At 40.3% G+C, this 19,894-nt stretch overlaps 1 protein-coding gene across 14 annotated transcripts in view; it reads left to right on the top strand.

Moving 5' to 3' along the window:
• Nucleotides 1-19,894, top strand: part of TRIM2 (tripartite motif containing 2) — a 91,877-nt gene that overhangs the window by 17,570 nt on the left and 54,413 nt on the right. For 2 of the 14 annotated variants that reach the window (XM_031060725.1, XM_031060561.1), the window contains exon 1: nucleotides 3,846-4,242. The exons of 8 other annotated variants lie outside the window; for them this stretch is intronic. The gene's annotated coding sequence lies outside the window, so the exon portion shown is untranslated. Of the gene's footprint in view, nucleotides 1-3,845; nucleotides 4,243-14,710; nucleotides 15,033-16,515; nucleotides 16,643-19,894 lie in introns of those variants that run through there. 4 more of the 14 variants (XM_031060915.1, XM_031060598.1, XM_031060686.1 and 1 more) reach the window with 3 other exon arrangements.

The following is a 19,894-nucleotide window of genomic DNA, read 5'->3' as shown; positions in this document are numbered from 1 at the left end:
CAGCAGTTGTTTCACTTAAGCTATTTGGAGCATAGGGATAGATCTTGTAGTGTATGTGGCCTCCAGGGGTTAGACACATCCTCAGAGTCTCTTCTGGCATTTGCTACACCTCAGGAGGCACCACCGAAGGGTTAAATAGTTCCACAGTGTGTCACTTGCTCTCTAATTAGGAAGTAGTCCAAGAGCTCAAAGTTCAAAATGCACATGGTCTGAGCTGGGACTAAGCCCAAGTTCCCACTGACTGCAGAGTCATACGTTAGTGGGGTGCATCTGCGCATGATCTCTTCCCCTTCCCATTTCTGCCTTTTGCTTTCTTTTTTAACATGAAAGAGACATTTCAGCCTCACGGTTTCACTTCTCTTGTCACTATGTGAAGTCTTCCATTGCTTGAGCTGGTGTGCTTTCTGGGAATAACTTGTAACCCCCTTTATAACTGAAAGCAGGCCAGTAAAACATGACAAAAACCTCACTCCACTCCATTCTGCAGCATCTGTGGCTTCTGCTGGAGAATCAGGGCAGGTCTCCTCCCAGCAGCAATGTAGACACAAACTGTACAGCCTGAGCCTCAGGGAGCCTGAGGTTCCTTGTTGGCCCCAAAGGGAGATACAAAGAACAGGCAAAATAGCATCCAGCTGAGCTTGTTTTGAGAAGAAAGGGCAGAGTGAGGGTGGGCTGAGGCCACAAAATAGTAAAAAAACCCCAGTTTTGGAAAGCAAACAATAAATAATAGGAGCCAGATGCATGGATGGTAAAATGAAAGGGACAGAATCAAAATGTCACCCATGGAGCCTGCAGCTGAGGGAGTGGGCAAAGTTCTGCTGAATCATATCACAGAATCATAGAATATGCTGAGCTGGAAGGGACTCATCAGCTTTTGGGATCTTTTGTTTAAGAATGGCATGGGTTTGGGGGTCATGGTTTTAAGTTTCACCCCAGGATAGATGGTAGCTTCTTGGGGATGACAGAAGCTACCATTTTTTGCATATGAAAACAAAGGTGGTGATTCTGGTCTCCACCTTTTGCCCTCTCTATCTAAAACATGTTAACTGTTTCCCTCCACTGGCGATTCGGGTGCTTAACATGGCAGGGATATTGAGTCAGATCATTAACCTGTCTTAAAGACATATCCAGCAAGACAAATTTGGGCTGTGAGCTTTCACACTGTTCCTGCAACACATGTGAGAGAGATACAGGCCTGTGCAGCTGGGAATGGCAGTAAAGAGAGAGAGATAACCTTTTTGATAAAAGTAAATTATTGATGGCCAAGCTGATTATTGAATCAGCTTGGCCATCACTATTAGCTGGTGCTGGGTTAGTATTGTTGGCAGTGCTGGTAACACTTTTCCTGTGTCATGCCAGGCTTAAGGACAAAGAGGCAGCTTCATCCTTGGCATAATGCTATGACTGGAGTCACAGGAGTTGTACCCAAGGGTGACTTTGTCTAAAGTGTGCCTTTTCAGCAAAGTCCACTAAATCAGCTCATTCTTGTTTTTTCTTTTGTTTCGTTATTTGTGGCTACACTGAATTAGCATCTTAAATAAATTTCCATGGGAATCAGAGATGCAAGAGCTAGCTTGCTTTCTCAGTCTTTTCATAGCAGTCTTTTCACAATCTCATGTACAGTGTTTGGGCATTTGATCCATATCCATCAAGCGCTTTTCATGCCTATCCATAAAAAAATCTAACAGCATAAGGTGCATAACATGCAGTATATAGTTGATGGTAGAAGATTTGTAGCACATATGTTTTATGTACGCTGATGAAAATCTCTCTTTCTGGAGTGACTTTTCACCTATTCTTTGTTTCTCCTACTCTGATATATTATTTCTATATTTTGTGACATGTAGATTGTAGAAGAGAAAGAAAAGTAGGTAATTTCATTCTCTGCATAAAAGAAAAGGTAAGAAAAGAGAGCTTTGTAAGGAAGAGAGAGCTGAAAAGCCAGGCTTTTTGATGGAGAGATGTGGGAGTGGATCAGTAAGAAAGGAGAAATTCTGAAAAGGCCTTGAAGCTCAGGACATGAAAGCATGGCTTTCATGGAGGTGCAGGCAATGTGTCTGTGGTATGGAACAAAACATTACCTCAGTTGCTGAATTTTTTGTGGAAAGCATTGGGAATAAGGTCCAGCCTCAATAATCAAAATAATTAAAGTAATAATTAAAGTAATACTGTGATCATATGGTGGACGTGGGCAGAGATTTACCAGTTAAAAATATTGGAAAAGAGCTCTGGTAAAATAATGGTGTTGATGTGGATAGCACAGACTGAGTAAGAAATCCGGGCAAAAGTAGAGGCAATGTATGTTATGTCCCTGGGTGGCAGCTGATGCAGCTGTGCAATTGCATCAGAATCTGAGATGTCATTGAAGAACGTGTCTAGTATGTCTCACTGTGAAGAAAAACTTGCAAATGTGACCTGAGCACATTGTGATGCAGTGCTTTGTGCCAGAACTCTCGCGCAGCCTGTCAGCAGAAGGCAGAGCTTCGATAGGATACCTCGCCTGTCTGAACGAGGTGCTAACTCCAGCATCTGCTTCTGCAGCGAGTTCAGCTCCTTTAGCAAAGTAGAGAGGGGGAGAAATGACTTGTGCCAAGACTACACGGAATGTAGTGTGATTGCACTGCTTTAATTTGACCCCAGAAAAAGGATCTTAAAATTAAAAGCTGTCAGGGCATTTTATACAATATGCCTAAAATACAGGGTGAAATATAGGACTGGAGAAAAGCATAAAGCTGAAAAATACAAATGGATGCTCATAAATCACTGAGTCAATGGTACAGGAGCCTGCACAATCAAATAGTGAAAGCTGGATAGAATATAACAAGAAGTAGGGTGGCTTTGGGAGTGTGAGAGAGAGAGGAGTAGATGCTGAGAGAAGAATTAATCAGAAAAGTCAGAGAAAAAAACCCGTGAAAGCCAAAAAGATGGCCTGTTTTTTGAGGAGGATAGCAAAAAAGAGCTCAAAGAGCCTGAGGCTTGAAGCACAAAACATGATATTTATGCAGGGAATTACTATAGAACACTTAATGAGACAGATTTTGGCGGCAGACAGGCCTCACAGCCAAACTAGAGGCATAAGAAAGTAGGACAGAGCTGGGATGAAATGAGATCAGCAACTGCAAGCAGGGTATTCAATTAACTAGGAACAATTCAATTCAAACAACAAAGGGAGAGAGGAACCTGGGCAGACAGGTGGGAACATAGATGACTCAGGCAAGATCAGAAGGAGCTTATATTTCAGGGAGTATTTACTCCATGCAATACCTCTTTTGTCTCTGTGTTAAGATCAGTAAACTGACTGAGAAGCATTTGCTTCTGTGGCACATTGCCTTTCTTGAATGATGGGGGGACAGACAAGAAGGGCACAGTGTGGTACTGAAGAGAAGGGAGACTTAACACCACCCCTTTTGACAGCAATAATTTGCTAGATCAGTTTGGTTGTCTCACAAAACCTTACTGTAAGGTGTCTCTGTTGTGACTCTCCTCTTTCTGGGAGATAAGGACCCAAAGAACAAGCAGTTAAGATGGAGATGAAGAGAAGCAATCATAGGAGGATCAATAAAGGTTGGGGGGTCAGGTCAAGAAGGTCAGGGTAAAACATTTGTGACAGAGAAGTGACAAATGCCACTGTCAGCAAATAAAGCAGATAAAGCATGTTAGGAAGGATGAGAATAAGAAAAAGGATGGAGAGAATTAAAATTAGAGACTTTGCAAGTGAAACTTCTATACAGTGGATATTAACTAAATTTAATCTAGAGGTCTTTTGTTTGCTTGTATATTCACTTGACCTAAAAGAAACTGTGCCTTGGAGATGCCTGCTGGCTCCCTAGAAGTGTTTGTATGAATACACAGCAAATATGTGCTTTTCCCAAAGTGATCTATTGATTTTTGTTTTTCCTTCCACCTTAAGCTTTTAATGCCTAGCAGTAAACCGTCAAGCCTTAGCCCTTCCCAGTCAGTCCCTCTTGTTCCCCTGCTTAAGAATGAAACTCAATATCTTGCACACCCAGAATGCGAAGAAGGAGCTAATCATTGGCTCGCATTGTGGCTGGCAGGGCAGGCCCGCCTCTTTGGCTTGTGCTGACAAGCTGTTTATGTTTGTGCACGGCCACCCTTTAACTCAGCCGCCCGATGGCCCTAAAGGGACCAACTGTCTGAATGCTGCAGGGAGCTAAATCTGCTCATCAGAGGCACAGTGAATTTCAGCCTCTGATTCTCCCGCCTGGACTCTATGGAACGCTAGTAAGTAGCCTTCTGTCTTGTTGTGGCTTTTCTCGTAAGACTAAGGGCATGTTTTAGCGAGGCAGGTAGGTGCTGTCATTCAGGGAGGCAGCTATTAAAGCATTTTCCTCTGTCTGAAGTAAAAGAGCAGCTACTTTGTATGCAGTGTCATGACTGCAAGGACCACAGGATTTCCATGCCAAATGAGACCTTCCTGGAAGACAAAAGGGAAGCAGTTAATGAGGACACAACCCATTTAAACTTAGTAAGTTGTTGAGGTTTTTTATATACACACACACACACATATATACACATACACAATCTGCTTCTGGTTCTTATTTTTAGATGCATTTACACTATTTGATCATCCAGTCTCATTTTAAACAGCAGCAATTTTTGCAGGGTCATGAGTAGTGTGGTTTGGAAAAGTGTGAAATGGCTGGAAATGAGATACTCTAAAATGAATGCTCCCCAAAATGCTGATATAGATGCTGTCATGTTTGAAGATATATACCTAGCAGTAGAAAAAGAAAGTCATGGTCAGAGATTTCAGTCCTCTTTGTTTACTGGGAATTGTTGGGAATTGTTCACAGCTCCACAGAGCAAAAGATTGTAGAGATGGAATGTGCATTTCTTCTTGCGTCTTTAGTATGCCCTTTCTAATTTTCAGAATTTGAACTCAAATATTGCCTGTTTGGGCAGTATTCTTCAGCTTACACCTGCACTGCATATATTTATGGACTTTTTAGACTTTCTCTTTTACCATTTACACCAGCAGAGAAAGTCTTAACGTCCGTGTCAGAGCTGGCCACCATGCAGAATCTCAGAAGTAGTCTGCTCCTGAAGTTTGGGCAAGTCTGTGTTTAGGTTTCATGTGATAACTGGGGCTCAGGCTGTGAGTTCAGGATACCTGAGGGGGAGAAAGGTGCCTGTCACTGTAAATAAGCATGTTCATTATTGCTCTGTTTAAAATCACAGGAAACATAGTTGCAATCAGATCTTCATTAGCTCTGACTCATGCAAAAAAAAAAAAAAAAAAAATTAAAAGCAAATCCAAAGCGAGGCCTGATGCCGTGTTCCTTTCAGCTTGCTTAGCTTGCCCCCTGTGGATGTACCCAGTAGGGGAATACCCTGGGGGTTGTGCCTTTGTCTCTGCTGTGCTGTTTGTGTTTTGGGGCAGTGCACAGCTTCCACAGACAGCCCTGGTGCAGCCTGGAAACTTTTGGCTCAACAATCCTACTCACCTATAGGATCTTAATGATTGCATCATTCAATGAGCTGTGGATTGCAGAGTGCCAGTCAAGCAATATTATGTTTAGGAAGCACTGGCTAAGAGGCAGCTGGACAGAAACTTTCTAATAATGCAGATCAAAATTTAGGGAGCTGTTGTACTTAGTACATTTAGGTGGATCTTGATGCTGATGGTCAGCTCTGAGTCTAAGCCTTCTCTACAGCAGTACAGTGCATGTGTGGTAGTGTATGAATTAAAGCTAATTATTGCAATAAGCTGCTTCTGTGCCAGGCTGTGAAGACAAGCCAGAGTGTTTCAGTCAGTTGCACTAAGCAGCAGATAGATACTAAGCCTTGATTAGTAAAGATGGTCTTTGTCTATAGATTAAGAAAGCAGAATCTCAGGACTTAAATGAAAGCCATGAGATACACCACACACCTTGGAATTGTTGCTGTGCCCTCGCAGTACATAGTTAGGAGTAATCAATATGCTCACCACATTGTCTGTCTCTTGACTAAAGAAAGAAATCCCTTGTGCATCACGAGCTCAGCACAACATGGCTGGCTCTGAAAGGGCAGACTGTGCCTGTTTGATTTGCATTGTGGTAAATAGGCAGAAAATTAAAATTGATTTTTTTTTCCTCCCAGAGAGATAATTTTGAAGATGTATTTACAGGCCTTGCTAAAACAAGGTGCTGAATCAACATCCTTCATAAAAGAACTGCTCTGAACTGAATAAGCTGTAATTGCAGTTTTTGATTCTGAGCTAGTAGGCAGTTTGTGAAAACAGAGTTATTTACTAATACTTATTAACAAAGCTTTCAGATGGCCTGGCAAGCAGAGAAGCATATCATGCTCAATCTACAAAAGGAGATGAAATCTGCAAGGAAGCTGGAAATAGAACTGCTTACTGTGGCTCATTTTCTTCCTCTGGTTCTGTAGGTGCATTTGCCAGCAATTTCCTGTGGATGAGTATTTGGTCTGCAGGCACACTTGTAATATAACAATTGTTCAGTTGTTCAGAACTTAATGCATTTGGGGTTGACTGAAACCCTGACTTCTTACCAGTATTTCCCAAATGTACTCATGGTAACCAGATTATTAGATCCACTGTATTTCCCCACTGCCCTTGGAAATGTCAGACCAGCTCCCAAAATGGATCAATATCTTGGGAAGGAACAACTCTCTAAATTGCTAAGTATTTGAGTTATCGGAGCTCTAATTCATGACACTGGGCATTTGAATTTTTAGTGAAAACAGAAGGGTTTGAGGACACTTTTTGCCTCAGGGTTTATTATTAGCAGGTACTCTGCTAATATGTCTTATACGCTTGACACACATCAATTAAGGTTATGATAAGGAACAGCCTGTAAGTGAAATATTGTATGTGTTTCCCTCCCATCAGCTTTTTGAGTCTGACCAGGAAACTGAACTGTCAGGTAACAGGAAAAAGTCTGAGGGTCTGAAAGAAGCAATGGCAGCCTTCTGTCAGGTTTGGATAGATTTCCTTGTAAAATCACTCGCTATCAGAAGTCAGGTCTCTATAGGGATAAAGGCTGAAATTTGCCTCCTCAACCTCCTTGGATAAGCTGTCTTCTCTCTTAAATCTGAACCCCCTGACTAATATCCTCAGTTTTTACCTATGCCTATAAAAGCTTTTGAAATTCTTCATTGTGGCTTTTTTTTTCCCTAGATCCCTTTTGCTAGGTATTAGATGCTAGGTAAGAGATGTTGTTGCCACTAAAGTGGAACATACTGGTTGGTTCTGAAAAAATGAAAAATGCTAAGCATGCAGCCTTTTCTATTACAAAAGCAGCAGGGCTGTAGTACCCAGATCTCACTCAAGCATTAGGAGCAGAGGATCTTCCTCTAATGTGTGCATTTTAATTTGGTGGTGTTACCTGGAGAAGTTATGTGCTCTTCGGGAAGAAAAGGATTGCTAGGCAGGTTTTATGTGCAAAATTCACCCCAGGAGAATATAGAAAGTCTCTTAGCCAGGTATTTGCCACAGATCTCATTCTGTAGGGTGGCCTGCCTGAAATATAACGGAAAACTTGGGTCAAGACAGAAAAAAGGGATTAGTTCCTACCTTCTTTGCCTGTGACAGAGAATGAATGGCAGTGGCTAAGTTGTCTTCAGCTCTGTGCTGCCTTTAAATCAGTAACTATCAGTTCCCACTGGTTCCTTTCACTCATCTCCCTCCTGTCTGACATATCTGGCCTCTGTGCTAGCCAGCAATGCTGAAAGAAACAACCTTCAGTGGCATTCCAGCACTTGCATTGGCTATGTTCTGCTCTCATGCTGGGAAGATGTTTCCTTGGACTCCATTGGCAAGGCCTAAACTTTCTTCTTACTGGAATTACTGGCTTACAGAAGAGGCTCTCTGCATTGCTGCTTTGCTTTGATAGTGTGTAAAAGGCACATTTGTGCAAACTACCTTTTTTAAGGGTATATACAGGACTGGTATATTAATTGTAGCCTCCAAATGGCTCATTTCTCTCTATAACTCACCTCTCTCTGGCCCAGAGAGCAAATTGTATCCCTGTATGTGCTCAAGTAGGCAGGAAGTATAATAGATGCCCCGGTTTCTTCTACCATGAAGAAGCCTTTAAGTATTTCAGTTTCCTTCTTTTAGCCTGTGTAGTTGCCCAAAGGTCTAGTAAAGCAGCAATTTTAGTTTGTAGCATAAAATGTTCCTAATTCAGAGGGTACCTTGCTGTGTTCTTCTTGGTTGCTGCTGTCTGAAGAAATTATCACGGCTGTCATCAGCCTTTTCCTCTTATCACAGCTCGTTCACAGCATGTGAAACTGAGAAGCATTGTATCCGTTAAAATTCAAGGAGTGCACTGCAGTTTCTTTCACTAAATGAAATCATACTGTGGCTTGTTTTCTTTTTGACATCTTTCATCTTATGCAGCATCTTCCGTTGACACTTTACCTAATGCTCCCTAATGTAATCCCTTAATGTACTGTCAAAACATTTTTTATACTGATATCTTGGCATGGAATTCTGCAGGTCCTATTCTGGCAAAACTCTTGCTGAAGGCGATAGAGAGGCTGGTTACTTAAAGACTGCAATGGGACTGTGAGAATTACAATATTTTCCCATATGTGTGATTTAATTTCTGTTTCTGACTGGGATGTTTAAGTTTAGCATGATACCTTTGGCCTTCTTTTCAATTAGTTTTCGAATGTGTAAGAGCAAGTTGATAAGTATTTGATGAGGTCAGTGTCAACTCCAGCATTGCAGTGACTGAACTTTCAGCACTTTTCAGACATTGCCTTCTTGAGACCATCTGTCTGAATAAATATCTCCTCCTCTCTGTTTTCCCTGTAATTTTCTCCTGATACACATTCTTCTCTTTCACTTTGAAATCTATGCTTAACACTCATATACACTTTGGGATCCAGAGCTACAGCAAAACATTTCCTTGGATCATACTGGCAATGGAAAATGTTACACTGTCACACTCCAATACAAAGATGGAAAAATGTGAGCCAGGGCTGATGTGGCTGCAAAAGAGGGGATGCAAGAGCGGGAAGAGGTGTTCATGTGGATGGAGCAGGGACAGCATCTTTTATATGCATGCAGGTATGTAGATAAGGATAGTTTCAGTAGAGAAACTCTTGTTTCCTACCTCCCCCAAAGCTCTGCTCAGCTTCAAGCCTGTCAGCCTTTCACTCTGGTTTGTAGTGTCTTCTGGCCCCTCATCCTTAGTCCAAGTCTCCAGCTCATGCCTGTGTAGGGAGGGCATGTAGCTTTTCCCTGTCATCGGTGCCCCTTGTCTCACTCACAAAGTTCGCAGGCTTTTCATATTTCTGCCACAACTATTTTCCTATCCTAGAGACACCTTTTTTCCCTGGCCTCCCATGTCCCATCCTCCTGAACCTCTGTGTTCCATGCCATTTAAGATGCTTGTTCTCCCTGCCTCGCAGTCCTTAAGAGCTTCCCCAGAGCTCTTTGCTCCTGCTGTATTCTCTTCCTACTCTCTGTCTTCCTCACTACAGCCCAGTGTTTGCTGTCTGAGAGACAGGGGGCTCTTTGTTCTCCGGAGTCTCAGGTTCTTCAGTGCAAAAGTCTCAACATGCTTTTTTTTTTCTCTTTATTGTACTTGAAGGCAGGAAAGTAGGACAGGTCCAGGGTGAACCAGGCACATACTAGTTTTTGTGTGCTGTAAAAGGGGATAACTCCAGGCAAGATCAGAGAAAGACTAAGCCAAGAAATATATAAGCATGGGGGTTTTTTTAGAAAATGTAGCCTTTTCTATTTTTCTTGGCAAACAAAGTGTCCAGTGTTCAACAAGTATCTTGTGAACCAACTTCAGGCCCAGAGCTGCTTTTGAACTGTTTGCTGTGATTCTTCATGTGCTCATTTCTTTGTGTTACCAGTCATATGGTAACATTTCTGATTCTTGGATGAATGATGTTTTCAAACAAAAAGAGGGATTTGGACACATTACTTTTTGTTCAGAACTTTTCATGTATGCAGACATATGAAAATGTTTTACATCAGTGTTTCCAGGATACTTGCTTTTGAAAGGAAGCTTACATGAATGGAAGTTTGTGAAAAACAGTAATACTGAGACAGTACAATTTTACAGGAGCCAGGGCTCATGGTTAATTTCTCAGATTAGCAAACTATGATTCAGAGCAGTGCAGAGCAGAAGTGTGATCTGGGCACAAACTGAGTGTATGCCCATATTTAAGGGATGTGATTGCCACAAAAGTGGGACTGAAGATCTTGAAGTAGGACTACAGTCAGGAGGAGTGTGGGGCTCACCTGCTGTTACATGGTGTATTTTTATAAGAAGCTTGAGCACTTGGTTGCAGTTGTCTTTCTTCCCCTGCTCCAGTCCATAATGTCTGCAGCACTCAGTGGACCGAGGAGTTATTTCACCTCTCTCAGGTTGCAGAAAATAGATGCATTTTTTCACAGAGCAGTTTTTTGTCAGGCAATGAACTGTATCTGTTCACTGGGAGTTCAGTAAGTGCCTTAGTGTGAGGTAATAAGTGTGAGGATGCACTCAGAGGTGAACAGGGGCCTTTGAAAACAGTCTAATGTTTGTCTTTTGAAATGATGTTCTTCTAATATTTGATTGAAACAACTGATGAAAACAACTGGGGCATATGCACTGCATAGTTGTTTAAAGAATATGAAGTATCCAGCCATTAACTCGTGTTCTGTGGATTTCCAGGTGGGAAAAAGGAATCATCATTTCATCTCACTTAGAAGGGAACGGGCTCTGTATGTCTGCATCACCAATGTGCTCCAAATGAGCTCATGTGCCCCAGGCAAGCCCAGATCCGTGCAGTCACAGATGTGAGACTTGATGGGAAAAGTGGCTTAGTTGTGCTTATTCTCCCTTTTTTTTTTCCTGGGGACAGTCAGGAGCTACTGCAGGCAGTAGTGCAAACAGAAGCAGCCATAGGGCTTCTCCAATGATGACATCAAGGTTATAATGCATTGTGGTTTTGTCTGAGCTGCATTTTTTTCTTTCTGTGGAAGAGAGTGATATATTATAAAGCAAAACACATACATCATGAAAACAATACCAAAAGCACTGAAACGGCCCCATTCTCATCTAAGAGTTGGAGCAGGCAGCAAAGGATTATCACATGGTATCTGTTTGGAAGACCAGCTAACAATTATGTGTCTTTCTGGAGGGGGACAGGCTTTTGCCAAACTCAAGTCACTGGGCACCAAGCTGAAGTGCAATGTTAAAATACGTGAGGCCAGACCTACTGAATAGAAGTTTAGCATTTGAACCCAGACCCAAGGTAGCTGTTCCATAGGCTGGCTTTAAAATGCTGGTGATAAATGATTTATAATGTCACAGCTAATTTGTCTTTTAAAAATTAGTTACCATCAGTGCCAAAATCTATGTTATTTTATTTCATTAAGTGGACTGAAACTTCACCTTGAACTCTTCCAGGGACAGTTTTGTTTCAGTTTATCAGACCTGTGGTTTTTCAGTCAGTACAATGCCTGCCAGCTTGTTTGCATCAGAAGACTCATCTAGAACTTCAGTTGTGACTGACTATAAATCTGCATAAACATACTTAAAGTCCTACACCAAGTGGTCTAGTGTTAAAACCAAGATCTTTCACTTGTCACTTTCTCAGTATTTAAGCTGGAAAAAACTAGTTGAAAACCAGAGTGGTTTCAACTATACCTTTGCAATGCAGTGTTCCCAATACAGCCACACTAGACTAGATGGGAGCAGAGCTCAGACCAAAAGAGATACATATTCTGCCATCTCCTGTGTGTCACACCTGTCTGTCACTGACTTAGGAGGGACACTTTTCCCTTGCTTTAAGGAACACGTAATGGTGTTTGAAAAAACCTTTCAAGCATCTACATATAAAGATACGTAATCAGCATAATCAGTTCTAAGCTGCATCCAATTCCACTCTTGTCTTACTAATATTGCTAACATAGTTATCTTGGTGAAAAATTAATATGGAAAATAATAGGGTAGTTTTGCATAGGCATTTGAAAATATCCTAAATGGAAACTGCTGTTTTTCTGAGAAGACAAATTGCTCCTAGAAAGTTGTTTTTCCTATCTGATCTGTTCTTTGTTGCAGTCTTTCCTATATGAAGCTTTCTAGAGTAAATTTTCTCACCATCAAAGTGATTAATATCTTCCATCTCCATTTCTCCAGAAAGCCAAGATCCCTGTGCTCAATAGGAACATGGGGCTTGACTGCTCCAAAATTCACAAAGTGTGAGAATGTGAACATCAAATGATGCCTTAGATCCAGGCAATAGTGAGGGAACACACAGCTGGCCTGCCTGGAGGCAGGAGCTGTGTATGAGCAGTAGGATACTGGTACCTCATAGGGATGAGATAAAAGACAAAATGAAAAATGCAAAAAAAAGGAGGTAAAGTTTGTGAGTAAGAATGATCCTCAGAGCCTGAAAAATGAAGGGTCATTTAAAATTGATCTACTGTTTTTGAATCTTGAATGTTCTTGAGGTTTTCTTGAGGAATTGCTATGTGTGAAAGCTACTTTTGATGGAAACAAACTGTTTTTTTGAGAGAACAGATATCTTGAAGACCACCTGAGAGATCAGTGTGAATTAATACATTTGCTCCTTTGGGAGAAAAAACATTCAGTCAGCAAAAGCATCACAAACTGAAAGTGGTTATTTCCACTTACTCTTCTCTTTATTACCATGTCTCACCAAAAAAAGTGTTCTTACTCCAAAGATAACAGTCATTCAGCTTGTCCTTTTACAGCGGGGAGAGACCTACATGCTCAGAAAATCACACAAGGACTACTCTGCTGTGGCCCATGAAATAATTTCAGTCCCCAACCTGTAAATCTGCTCTACAAGGATCAGGTTCTTTGGTATCATGGAAAATATCAGTAAGAATATGAGGCAGTTAGTTGACCCTACTTGTTTATTACTAAGTGGGAGAATAACTCAATTGTTACCAAACCCTGCTTATTGTTGTTTCAAAAAATACTATTATTTGCTTCAGCTGACATCTGTGCATTTTGTGTGGTTTGCTGCTTACTACCTTGACAAGAGAACAGAAGAGAGGAAAAATGCTAGAATGTAGGCAAAGTGGCAAGGTTGTCCAACTTTGGTGGCAGCTGAGCCGTAGGGCACATGGAATCTGTTCTCATAGGCTTTGTTTGTCTAATAAATACAGCTGAGTTCATGTGTAGCCTCTTACATTGGATCACTGGATTGTATTTCACTCATCTGGACAGCTGCCTTTTTCTTCATAAAAGGTGTAGGAATATAATACCTTTGGGATCTCTACCTGATGTGACTGAAATTATTCAATGAGTTACACAGCTACTGGAAGGAATTGTGACAGCACAGGCAAAACTAAACACAAAAAAAAAAAATTCATAATTTCCTCCTTTTGCTTCTACGGATTAGACAGCCTTGTTTTTTGGGTTTGGTGTTGTTTTTGTTGTTGTTGTTGTTTCCTTGTTTGTTTTTGGGATTTTTTTAATAATTCAACTGCTTTTGGCTTTGACAGTACAGTTGTGTCAGTCCTGGATCCAGGTACAAATGAGCAGACAATCAGCACAATCCTGATCATGCCAAGATGAAAAACTGAGCAAGTGACAAGGCTCAGGACTTTTAGTCAGAGCGTTTACAATGCTGTTTTTATTTTGTTAATGACTCACTGTACTGATTCACCGATGCTTTAGTGAAAGCTGCCTTGGTCAGAGTCTCATTGTTCAAGCAGAGTAAATTGTTCCCAGTAGAAAAGCTTGAAAAAGTCCTCTGCTAAAACTAACAACTAAACAAAACTTGTTATTTTAAAGAATATATAGAAAACAATTTTAATTTTAAGCAATGGCAAAACTTTTTTTATCCACCATAATTTTTTTCTTGATTTTTTAATTGGGAAAAGAATCTTCTTCAGTCCTGACACAAAAGCCAAGAAGTATCCAAAAATATAGGTGACTCCTTAAGCCTTTGGTGCTTGAATATAATCAGGGTACTAGACGTTTAAATAGATGAAAATAGGGCCTGAAGGTGACTTGGGGGCTTTGAGGCATGGACTTTCATGGGGTGCATACCAAAACTTTGCTTCTGTTACTTTTGGTAAAATGTTCATTCTGGTAATGAATGGTTTGAACCACCCTAGAAGGTCCATGTTCAGCAACTGTCCGCTGGCTCTGAGTTGCCTCAGTAGGAAAAAAAAAACACAAAAAAAAACCCCCAAAACAAACAAACAAAAAAAACCCCAAAAACCAAAACAAAACTTTGCAACACATTAGATTTGCTTTCCACCTGGAAGCATTTAGAGGATGTAAGGGGATCAGCATTCGCGTTCCAGTTTATAAAAACCAGGTTGTTGTAAATGACTTGCTAAACTGTTGCCGGTTTCATCCAACGCCCTGGATTTCCCTGTCCCTTTCCAGAGAGGCTGTTTGTGCTGGGAGCCAGGGAGGGCTGCAAGGTCGCTTTGTTTCCACAGCGGGGAGTGCGGGGACCCGGCTGCCACTTTGCTGAGCGGTGGGTGGTGCTCCGGGCTGCTGGGCGCTGCCTGGGGGAGCCGTCAGGCATCTGCGGACGGGGCACCATCCCGGCATGGGGCCAGCTGTTTATTTTCAAAGCCTTTGTACCTCAGGTTACTTGTAAGGCCGATGCTTGGGGAGTTATGCTAAAGCTGGACCGTGTACGTTCCCCGGTTTGCCTGTAATTTGCAGTTTATGAAAACCAGATGGATGACTGAGCACTCTGTGAGTTAGGGTAGGAATGGGATCTTCTGACATAAGAGCAGCTTTTACAGAAAACATTGAGTTAAGAAGATTCAGGCTCAAGCTAGATTGCCTCTTCCCTCCCCCCAACTTTTGTCTATTTTTACTGCATCATTGGTATGTGTCCAAGGAAAGTCGGCCATATCATTCGGAAATACAAGGGGATAAACTTTTGACTGTTGGATCTCTTGAGGCTGAGAGACTCCAGAGTAAATGAACTGGGAGAGAGAGAATTAAAAGGAGGGATTTCTATAGATGAACTTTTTTCGGTTGTCCGCTCTGCCGAGAGCCGTGTAAAAAACGAAGAAACTGCAGCAGTCCTTTCCCACTGTCTTTCTAAATAATGTAAGTTACCCTTTCACACTCATCTCTAAATGTTCGTGTGCTGTTTCTGCTTTCGAGTATTTTGTGAGAGCGGTGGTTTTATAGCCAGCGAGCTCTTGCCAGAACCTCTGCTGTGTGAGTGAGTGAATTGTTTTGTCTTTCATTTTCTTTCTTAAGTCAGGGTGGTAGCGGGGAAGCCGAGCAGTTTGACACCGCCTTTCTTTGACAGTCGTGTTAGCTCGGCTTTAGCTCGGCTGTCGAAACCTTTAAGCCTTTTCACTGTTTGTGCAGAAATTTGTTTGTAGCTGGTAAAAGACAATAGCAAATGTTTTGATTGAACTGTGCATGTCAGGCTTGCCGTAAGAGCAGGCGTTTCAAAGGGGACTGTGTGATGCTATGTAAAGAAGACAGGATGTGACAAGGGAAAACAAATGTTTCCTGTTCTTTAATATTTAAAAGAAATAATTGAAGCAGAGCCAAGGAGTTTGCCTAGGAAAGAAATAGTGATGTTTATTCAAAGCAAAATAATGACTCTGTAAATCTGAGAGGACAATGCCAAGGTCTAATTAGGAGAGACAGTTTACTTTTCCCAGTGGTTCGTTTTTTGAAGCTGGAAGTTGGCATTAATGTAGCCATATTCTGTGCTGCTTTTGTGAAGTGTAACTTGAGCCATTACCTGATTCATAGCTCTCGATAGGTTAGTGATGTAGGTTGATTACTGTCCTCTTAGTTCATTTTGCTATTTTCAAAATGCAGTCTAGGCAGACTGTCAGGCAGATTGATAGATTTAAGTAAAAACAAGTGCTATAATTATAGATAATATACCAGGTATTATACTAAGAATAAAGCAAGAAACAGACCAAGAAAATCATACTGAACCCAAACATTTATGAGGCCAAAGCAATGACACAGATGTTAATTTACAGGGGGACAAATGAGAAAATTGTTGTGAAAGTACAATGACTAAATAAATATTTCCTAGATAAGGATGTAGCTTAAGAAAAGTTACTTTCTGTTCCAGCCTTGGATTTTTTGTTTTTGTGGGCAAAGGATTTATTATCTAGATAATAGTCTATGGCCAACTATTATGATCTAATTATCAGAAGTTTTTTCCTCAAAATTCCACATTGCTGCTTGTGTTAAAACAAATGACATTGACTAGCAATACTAATAAGAGCTTCTAGACAATGTGAATGTTTTTAATAAACTTGGATATATAAACTGCAGGGCTAGAAAAGCATATTAAAGGTCTGTTTTGTTAAAATCTGTATAAACTTTTTTATTTTCAAGTTAGTCCCTTAATTTTCTGGGTGATATCTAAAGCGTGGTTCTAGACAGAAGGTACTGGAAAGCTTCTGTACCTGGTCTTGGGACTGCATCATCTTGCTCACAAAGGCAGCAGAAAGAGGAGGTTGTTCCCTGTTTCCAGAGTTTGGGGGAGGAATCAGTCTGTTTGCTGCTGACAAAATGGAAATAATGCTTCTGTGCTTTGGCCCTCATCCAGAACTGCTTACCATAAACCAATGGTTTCCTCAAACATCTCAGCAAAGCATTTGGCAAACTTGAGTGGTGAAGACACTCCCATGTCGGATCTGGACCTTCAGTGCCCACAATTTGGTTATAAAGAACAGGTTTGTGTTTTCTTCCTCGAGGGTTCATTTCAGTTCTTGAGATTCATCCTTTTTCATGAGAAATGGCTTTGATAGGCCTTTAATGATTACATTTTTCTTCAGGGAGAAGGCTAAACAGAACTTTGGTTCAAGGAGCATCTGTAACACTGCTTGAGGGCCAGAAGGAAACTTTAATTGGATTTTATGACAGAACCAATTCTAGATTTGATTATAGGGTTTCTGGGAAGAGGGAAGGATTCAAATCATGCAAACAATTATTTCAGTCAAGATATTTCAGGGAAATATCTTTCGATTTCTTTATGTAATTTGTAAAGGGAGACAGTGAATGCATCCTTCTAGACACAGAATAAAAATTAGAAGTATGTATACATTTAAGGCTTTGGAGGAGTGGTGGGAGTATGTGTGTCTTAAAAGTTCATCTTTTTCATGGCATTGATATTTGACGAAATCTTGTGTTTGAGGCTAGATTTGAGACAAGCGGTGTCCATGGTCTGCTGGCACATGCAAGTGCTGTCTGAATTCTGCTATGTCCAGCAGCATGCACAATTTTTGGAACATTAGACCTTACCTGGACAAAGATGCTAATTCTGCTGGGGGATTTCCCCAGCCCATGATACTATTCCTTCTCTGACAGTCCTGGTTTTAGCTTGAAGCTCAAGTTGTTTACTGGAAAATCCCAGATAATTGGTGCTTGAAGCCATTATGAAAGCATGCTGGGCCTGTCTTTGCCTGATAATGGAATTTCATTAATTCACAACAAAACTAGAATTTGGACAGCTTATGCAAACACAGTGATGGTTCTGATTCCTTTGAGGAAAACTGAGGAATTAAATTAACTGGAAAGGTACTGGGTGTTCTAATCCAGAGAACAAAGTGTTCTATAGTATTACTATACTGAAGCTGAAATTTAATCATCTGCATAAAGTATTAAACATACACAGTTTTGCAGAAACATGTAATACTGTGTCTAGACACATGAACTATTTTTATAAAAACAAAGGCACAATGTATAGTAGGTTAGGATAAATCCTTGAGCCACATGTAAAAGCATTTGATTTGATCTGCTGGCAAGCACATTGTCTCATCAGAATTAAATGTGTCTGAGGAAACAAGTGTAGCTAGTTTGTATTATATTTTTTTATACACAGCTGCAAGCATATATTACTGCAAATAATAAGTTCAGTTTATAAAGAATGTTCTTTAACACAAAGGCATTATATAAGGGAATAACACTTCAGATTTAATCAGTTGTTTACAGACAGTGCAGTATTCTGTATTGTAAAATGCCACTAATTCCAAAGCCCTAAAAATTTTCTCCTGGAATTCTGCCCATCCATATTTTGCAGGGTAACATATATAAATGTGCCTTTTTCAGTTATTAAAGAAATCCAGTGACTGCCAGGTTGCAATCCACTGTAGCAAATGCTACACTTGGCTGACACCTTCAACCAAAATTATAATTCTCAATAATTACATGCTATTTCCAGAGACTGCAGGTTGTTCTTTTGTTTTCTGTAAGGTTTCCTGGTAAAAAAAAACCAAAAACACAAAGGTGGGGAGAGCTAACCATGTGAAATGCATGTCATGGGCTGTTAAAAAAATTAGACTGAAAACAAAAATCAATATTTGTTGAAAGAAATCAATATAGGAAAGAAAATAATGACTATTTAGAGGTTTTTAAAATACTGAAGGGACATGAGCAGGGCTTAGCAATCACACAAATGCACTTCACCTCTCTATATCTCCATTTTTGATAAGTTACTTTTCAAGACATGATCCTTCTGTTAGAGTTGGACTTGCTCTTCTGTTTGTTATGTGACATGAATGGATTGCAAGTAGTCGTTGGTGTGCTGACAGTTTTGTATTAACATGTCTGTAAAGGAAAGAGCTGCTTGGTTGTAAACACTTAACAAATGAAATTTGGAAGAATTCCTGTTTTGTGCACTAGATCTTTTTTCTTCCTTTTTGTTTTTGATCAACTGAAATAAAGAATGCCTTCCACTGAACAAAGCTCAGGCTGACTTTTGAGAAATGAAAAGGGCATTTCATGTCAAACTTTCTGAATGGTTTTATTTCTGGCAAGACCATGTTTTATTTCTGTGGTTTAAATAGATAAATATTTATTGTATGAATTGTAACGTTAAAGGTATTTGCCTTGGTTTTCTACCACAGACTGTCTAAACATTTTCTCTCCACAATCTGTGGACATATTGCATGTCACTCCTTCTAATAATTGGGGTGCCTGGTTATATTTGGATTGGGCATCACTTATTTTGAAAGGTAATTTTAGCTGGAAGTCAGTAATTTAGCTTGATAACAGTTTATAACTGGAATACCATACCATGAAACAAATGATGTAACATGTCACTAATGTTCTGTGTGGGGACAGCCAAGGATCTAGTCAGCTGAGAAGTCTGCTGGCAACCAGGCAGCCTTCCTAGTTGCTAGCTGGTCTTTAGGGCAAAAACTCAGAGGCAAATCCTATTCAAAAGGAAGAATTGAAATTGGAAATGCAAATGACATATAGTTCTTGAGGTACTGAACAGGTAGATGTAGCAGGTAGATGTTGCCTGGCTCTATCCATCTGTCTAGTTGCAGTAGGGTTAAAAGAGGCGCAGCTAAATTAAGAAGAGACTAATCATAGACATGTGAAAAATGTTAGCAGCTTGTATTCTGTCACTTCTTACATTACATGGTGACCCTGCTAACACAAGCATCAAAAGAAACTCATGCTGAAATGGCTGTGATGGTTTATTGCTAAATATTAAATCTAGGCAGTAATAACATAAGAATATGCCCTGCCACTAGGAGAAGAGAAATTACTTAAATTTTACTGTAATCACATATATACTTAATATTCCTCTGGAAGAACTCCAAACAGCTCTGCTTTTTATAGTCAGTACTTTTGCTCATGTGTAAAAGTATTATTCATTCTGTCTCACTTTAAAACCGTCTGAATATTATCAGTTTTGGATGCATTGTAGGAGTGGTTAATTACATGGATGGTGATTTTCAGTCCTTATGCCAAGGTGGATGCTCTTTGTGAAAGAGACATAAGGATTGAAGTAGATGCAATTACGTTTTGATCAGATTTTAAATGCTTGAGATGACTGTTCAGCAATTTGCTTGCTCCTGATCCAGTATGGATTTATTTGTCTAAGTGTTATTAGTCTGCCTAAACATATGTATGATCAGTTTATTTATGGGTGATTTTCTGTTCTTTTGTCATGGAAAGCTATTTGTTTTGTGCTG

The sequence above is a fragment of the Geospiza fortis genome, unplaced genomic scaffold (assembly GCF_000277835.1).
Source record: "Geospiza fortis unplaced genomic scaffold, GeoFor_1.0 scaffold40, whole genome shotgun sequence".
NCBI lineage: Eukaryota > Metazoa > Chordata > Aves > Passeriformes > Thraupidae > Geospiza > Geospiza fortis.
This window is presented reverse-complemented; position numbering and strand designations above follow the sequence as displayed.